Raw genomic sequence first — 7,431 nt, forward strand, 5'->3', positions numbered from 1 at the left:
TAGCCTAAAATTTGGGGACAATTTTTGGGTGTATATTATAATAGATGAAAACATCATTTTAAACTTTTTCTTGAGAGTGGATTGTTATTAGCCAAGAACAGGAGATGGTCAATACTAGCAAGTTGGATTAAGCACAGTCACTTCTGACATATCCGAGACATCCCAGCCAGCAGGAGGGCTATTAGGGGAGATGACGACCGATTTCAACACTAACTGACATCATGTTCTGGCACATCATGGTGATGTCCAGAAGACATCATTCTTGCCTTTTAAAATATCTTGGTAAGAAATAAAAACACACAACGACTGAAGTGTTTTTTCTAGATACATGCAATCTTGCTTGCTCTTTAGAAGTTAGTTCAAATCATGCTTTGAGATGCTGTCTGATCTAATCAAACTGCTTGCAGGCCTAGCATTTTAGAAAATAAAACTAACATGCATGTTGACTCTTCAGTGCGCCAGGTATTTTCCTATTTCATCGTATCACCGTGACCTCATAGCCATGTTGTGATTCCAGTATATCACATACATTTTATAAAGGAGTAGATAAGCCTCAGAGGCCGAGGGACCTCCTGCCATCACATGGGTAGGCGGTGACAGAGCCAGGGCTGGCTTTAGAACTTTTTGCACCGGTTAGTGCTCTTAGACTCATAGCATATTGCCTCAGAGATCACCCTCTTGAGTCCTCCCTTTTGTAGATAAAACAAAACTAAGGCCCAAGGAGGACAGATGCCTCCCTAATGGTCTCACAGACTGCAGATGGTTAACCGCCTCTATAGATAGTTAACTTGCCGGCCTCAAAGAAAAGTTCTGTTCCTGTTAACACAAAACACTTGCTTATCAGATTCAGTACTCTTCTAGAAATGCAGAATTTTAAAAGAAAAAAAAAACGGAGAAAAAGCTCAAAATTGTGGCTCACTTGCCTTGGAATGTGAACAGAACGTTTCCCGAGTATATGCGACAGGCAATAACACGATGTGTTTTTGTTACCTGACCCATAGAAAGTAACTTGTGTTTCCATCCACTGCGGTTCCAGATGTACGCGCTCGCTATGTCCCTTTCTAGGTCTGCCAGAACTAGGTACCACAAACTAGGTGGCTTCCACAACAAAAATGTGTTTTCTCACAGTTTTGAAGGGTCCAGTCCACCATCAAGATGTGTGCAGGATGGGGTCTTTCTCAGGGCTGTGAAGGAAGGCTCCGACCCGGGCCTCCCTCTTTGGCTTGAACACGGCCATCTTCTCTCTGTGGTTTTATGTCATTTGTCTCTTTCGATATTTGTCCTAATTTTCTCTTTGTTAAGTCCACCAGCTGTACTGGATTAGGGCCCACCTGTGACTGCATTTCATTTAATTATGTCTTTAAAGACCCTCTCCCCAAGTCTGGTTGCATTCCGGGGTCCTGGGTGTTAGGGCTTGAACCTATAAATTTTTGGAGGACACAATTTACCAGATAACACAAAGTATTAAACCTACGTGGGGATATATTTCTGATCTTATTGTTTAGAAAGTATAAATTTGATATTTTTGGAGCACAGTATGTACTGTATTTGGAGATGTTTTAACTCTTTTTTTGAGGGTTCTTTTCATGAACCAAGACTTTACAAAGAGAATTGAAAGGAAAGAACACAGGCAGAGACTTTAGGCTTCTTTAATAGTTGCCAGGCCGCAGGAAGAACCTAGGTTCAGAACCCAAGTGCTGGGCTGCTGCTGGCTCCTTCACCCATCTGCTGAGATTGTGACCCACTCAGGCCAGCCACAGTTCCTTTCATACATAAAATCCCGATCCGGACACCGACACCATGTGACTGGTGTGAGGACTACACGAGATAATGAGTACAAAAGCATGTTGTATATTCCCACAAGAAGTTGAATTTGTTTAGATGGACCCCTTTCCTTACTGGCATTCTTAAGGCACAAACCTCATGTGTTCAGAGGGGAAAGCAAAGCTGCTTTGAAGAGAGAGAGAGGAGAGAAGCTGGGGGTTTGGGCTGGGATCAGCCACCGAGTCCCATCTCTGGTTGGGGTTCTGCCCATTCATTGGGGCTGTTACTGAGCATGTTTTAAAGCCTGCTACTCTTAGGACATATTAGAACATTAGTTATTGTCTTATGGTGATTATTTTTTAGTGTATCATCAGCACTGTGAGGTGGAATGACATTTTGTTTTCAGTTTTTAAATGCGAAGTTAAAATCCAGAATGTTGAACTAGTTGCCCGATCCCTCAAAAGCTCACTGTTTCTCCAAAAGCTGTAGGAAATAATTTATTTAAAAAAATTTAATTTGGTATGGGCTGATGCTTTTGTAAAATAAAATAAACATGAATTACTAACAAAACCAAAATTAAAAAAAATAAGGCAGGCTTATAAAATACAAGCTTTATTTTTATTTGTTTCACTAGACATAAATGAATTCTGCTAAACTGCTATAGAAATTTCTATGAGACTACGCTCGCTTTACGTGGGTTCAACTGTTTGTGGCCCGCACTTTGGGCGGCGCTGTTACAAACCGTGATAGGCCTGCGCTCAAAGATGTGCTTTGTGACCCTAAGGTTAGGGCTCCTTCTACTTTACATAATTACTTTTTTGATCCAATATCTATGAGCTCCAATATCATCACCTATAAAATGAACATATTCACCTTGACCCCTGTTTGCCTCCTAGGATTATTATGGCATTCAGAAACACGAAGTGGAAATTTGATAGCAGGAAGAACAAAAGGCTGATACTTTCAGTGCAGAAAAGTTTAAAGCAAATATAATCTTACTAAGGAACATTTAGACTTACACACTTCTTTGTCCTGGTGAAGCATCCCCAACCAAGTTGTTGCAAAATGCACCCCCAGGGAGAGAAATAGAATGAGTGCCTGTACTATGAGATTTTGGCCATATCCAGGGTGACTTGTGCCTGGTTTGCCTGGGGCAGTCCTGGTCTAGGCCTGCTGTCCCAGCTAATTACAGTGTTTCTTTTCCTCTTAAAAGTGCCTTAATTTGTACAAAAAGTTATGTAGTCATCCAGTCAGATGATAGATGCTGTAAAAAATGATGTTATTGGTAATAGGATGGTTTTTTGCCATTGTTTTCGTAATAACTAAATGCCAACAATTGTTTTCCTCCTGAAGTAGTATCAAATTCTAAAACCATCAAAAACCTATCTATACTAGTTTTGTATAAAATTAGAGTCTAATTAAAAAAAGAACTTTCAAGGCAAAGCAAATTAATAAAAGGAGAGGATGGGGAAGGGTCAAAAGGGCGAGGAGGTGGAACTCCCAGTGCCTGGGAATGGTGACCTGGCTTTGGACAGAGCAGAGGCCTGCACTGGGCTGTTTTTGTCTATTTCCTTCCATTTCATGTCTCTTCCATTGTCAGGCAAACCCAGCCCCTCTCAGCTGAGAGAGAAGGAATATATTCTGGGTCCTTTCATGCTTGGGAAAACGCAGAAGAGGAGAGTTGATATCTTCCCAGAGAGCCAGTTGGTCCAGTCAAAGTGCAGTTCAGAGACTATGAGGGACTGAGTCGGGGCCCCTCCCCCCAGGTTCTGGCGCATTCCTTCTCTTGTCTGGTGATGCAGTGGCTTCTGTGCTGTCATCTAGGTTCTAGTCTTCTTCCTTTGAATCCATTAGCTATGAATCATTAGCAGGGATGTCCAACCTTTTGGCATCTCTGGGCCACACTGGAAGAAGAGTTGTCTTGGGCCATACATTAAATACATTGCGACACATCATCACAGAAATCTCATAATATTTTAAATAAATTTATGATTTTGTGGTGGGCCACATACATAGCCATCCTGAGCCACATGCAGCCCGTGGGCCACAGGTTAGACACCCCTGCTTAGAGAGGTCTATCTGGTCATGTCCATCCCCAACTTAAAACCCATCATGACTACCAGTTTTGCTGCACATACAACCTACATGTTCCAGTGACAGTATCTATCCAAATACCTTGACTGCTAAGCAAGTCTGTCCCAAACTTGGTCAATTCCTTCGTTTCCAGCCTTAAGAACTATTCCCTTCCTGATTTCCTCACCGTGTTCTATCATGATGATGATAGGATGAACTATACAAAAATCTCCCTGTAAATTAATCAAATTAATCAGGATCTCATTGTTTCAACCAGGTGGGGAGACAGAATGGCTTGCTGGTTTCCCAAAGCACGTGTGATATGTACCCTGCCCCTGCACATGCATTTTATTCAGCATTCAGTCACCCCACAGGTATACAGTTAGTGCCTGGAAGGTGCCAGAGGTGCTCCTAAGAGTTGAGAACCAGCGGTGACTAAGTTATGCAGAGTCCCTGCCTTTTTCGCAGGCTAGTGGGCAGGTGGCCTATAAACACACATGCAGACACTGTAATATCAGGTCAGTGATAAGAGCTACTGAGACAAGAGCAGAGTGAGGGGGTGGAGAATGCTGGAAGAGGAGCACAGGTTGCAGTTCAGAGCCCAAACTCCCCTGCTCCCCACCACCACTCCCCAATTTGTTAGTTCTTCAACATTCTGCTGCAGCTTCACCTCTCTCATACTCTCCACAAGACCCCTCCCCTCCAAACGGGGTTTATTAATCCTGCAGAGGAGACCGTGGACTCCACTGTGGGATCCTCTAGCCCCGAAAGCTGGTGCAATCAGGAGAACAGGGATTTGAATTCAGACCTATGCTGAATTCAGAACTCCAACTTTGTCATTTTATCCAGCCTTGGTGTGTTCCACATAAAACCTACATGTTTCCAATTTAGGTGTGAATACTCTTCTTGCTACATGAGGTTTCTGCAAGTCTCGAATAAGTGAAAGCATTTTAAGAACTGAAAATTACATTGCTCATTTAGAGTGCTCTCCAATTTAACTGGCTCTCAGTGCCTCACGGCAATGACCAGCTGATAGTATTTGCAAGAGAAGGAAGATCACCCCAACTGTAAAAATATCCTTTAACTAAATGAGCCAGGCATTCATTGAAAAGAGAATTGACTGTACAGTGCTCTGTGGCAGGCATTGTTCAGGTATGGGGCACAAAAGCACTTTTCCTCCATGGAATTCACTTACATTTTATTTTTGGGAAAAATAATCTGAAAAAAACCCGACTGTTATGGTAGGTATTACTGAACACCATGGCATGATAATTTCTAAACTTAATTTGCCTTTTTCTAAGCCTTCTTCTTACATTAGCAATAACATATAAAGTTTTCCACCAATTAAATCTTTTCTGAAATCACCAAGTATTAAATTATATGGCCTCAGGAGATATAAACATAAGTAGTTTAATACAAAAAAAAGCATGGCAAAAAATAACAAAGAATTATTCCCAGCGGTGGTGTCAACTTTTCTACAAGGTTAATTAATCACTGCAAATGAGTGTAACTGGAACAGGCTACAGATTGATGTTGACTGTAAAGTTACAACTTTGAAAATCCCAAGCAAATAACATAATTTATGGGTCACAATCATAGCACACTTATAAATAATAAAGCTTTAAGAGTACATATGAATAAAAAGGGAAATATAATAAACACCTAATATATATGTAGAAAGTGTTTGTTACCTGAACATATTATCCCATGTTGAATAAAGTTGGCTGAATTAAATCATATCTTTTATATTATTTTGAACATGGAGATTTTTATTTTCTTTTTCAGGAAAATCATATGGGATGTATATCAAATTTTGTGGCCTAAACTCCAGCTTCATTTTTAAGTTATGCATACAGATTTAATCCAAAATATTGGCCCTTTTATTCTGAAACATTAAGGGAATAAAAATGATAATTAAAATGGAGTATAAGTGATAATATTCCTCAGTACTGACATATACTTTTTCAATAGTCCAACCTCATCAAATATTAATAAAGCTTACCTGCCAACTTCTGTAAGCAGCTGGCTCTGACAACAAGGGATGGGCATACTATTGCTATATCTAACACCTCTGAAAAGTGTATTAAGTAAATGAGGTATTTCTTTTTAGACTCCATGGAAACAAGTCAGTTTAGTTAATTCTGTACTTATCATGGACCTGATTATATATTATGTAGTGGCAAGAGCAAGACACTTAAAATGAGAAGATGGATCGTGAGTTCTCAACCTGTCACATTCAACTTTTGTAAAATATGATGATGAGGGTGGTGATTAGAGTCATTTGTGCTTTTCCTACTTGACTGGGATGCTCATTTGTTCTTAAAAAATATCTCTACTACCAAAAATATGGCAACACTCCTATTATATGCTTGATCCTGTGATGGAAATGCCAAAATGAATAAAATGTGGTCACTGAGCTCAACAAGTTTCCAGACAGGTGAGAAAGGCAGATAAAGAAAATTATGGCAGAGCTGAATAAGAGCCATGCTGGACATTTGAAAGGAACCCAGTGAGGAGCACTTACTATCAGACCTAGGGCTGGAGGCATCATGGAAATTCTTATCAAGGAAGTGACAGTGCTTCTCCCTGGGCTCCAGGCTTTCCCCTGACCACGAGACTACTTCACAACTCCCCTGCATTAACTGATGGGCAGCTCACACTTACGATGAGCAAAAGAGACTTGCCTTTCTGACCAATTCATTGTTGCAGTCTTCTCTATCATGGTAACTGAAGCATATGTGCTTCCAGTTACTCCAGCTGGAAAACAAATAGGTGTCTGTTTTCCTATTTCCCTTCTAATTTACATTGATTTGAGAAGTATTTAGTGACTCTAAAATACATTCTGAATTTAGTCACTTTTCACTCCCCAAAGCTCCATCCACAAACCCTGCCACCTTTCCTTCTCTCCCAACCAACTGCAGGACCCTGGAAGCCAGTTTCCCTACTACCATGCTCCAATCATTCTTTCTTCACATAACCAACAGAATGCCCTTTGTAAAGGGTAGGTCATATTCTATTGTCCCATTCTCTTGCTTATAACTCCAATGGTTCCTTTCCACACTAAGCAAAATAAACAAGCAATCTATAATGCAAACTTACCTGCTAAGGCCCTGTACATCTCTCCCAGGGAGATTTCTTTGAATACCATCAAGAGAACTGGGTTGGGTTCCCCCACCAATTCCATGCTGTCAGAGTGTGTGCACACCACAGTCATTGCACTGTCCACACTGTACTGCACTGATTTGTTTATATTATAGGCTGAAATCTCCTTGTGTATTTAATACACTGGGAGATCCATGAGGGCAGATAACACTACGTTTTTATATCCCCAGTAGCAGCATACATTAAGAAAGAAGTGATGATTATTATTTCTGCACTTACATATGTGCGGGAGTTTTGAATTATCCCTAACAGGTAACAATTCCCTGAATAAAATTTAATTTCTCCTTTGATTTATGCAAAAACCTGGGATTAGAATTTTAATCTGAAAAGTTATAGGAAATCTTTTTCACTGACTAATTAAATACTCGATCTTTACTCCTTTTACCTTGATTGTCTCCACTTTGGAAGGATGAACAAATAAACACATTTCCT

Source organism: Desmodus rotundus, chromosome 4 (assembly GCF_022682495.2).
Source record: "Desmodus rotundus isolate HL8 chromosome 4, HLdesRot8A.1, whole genome shotgun sequence".
Classification (NCBI taxonomy): domain Eukaryota; kingdom Metazoa; phylum Chordata; class Mammalia; order Chiroptera; family Phyllostomidae; genus Desmodus; species Desmodus rotundus.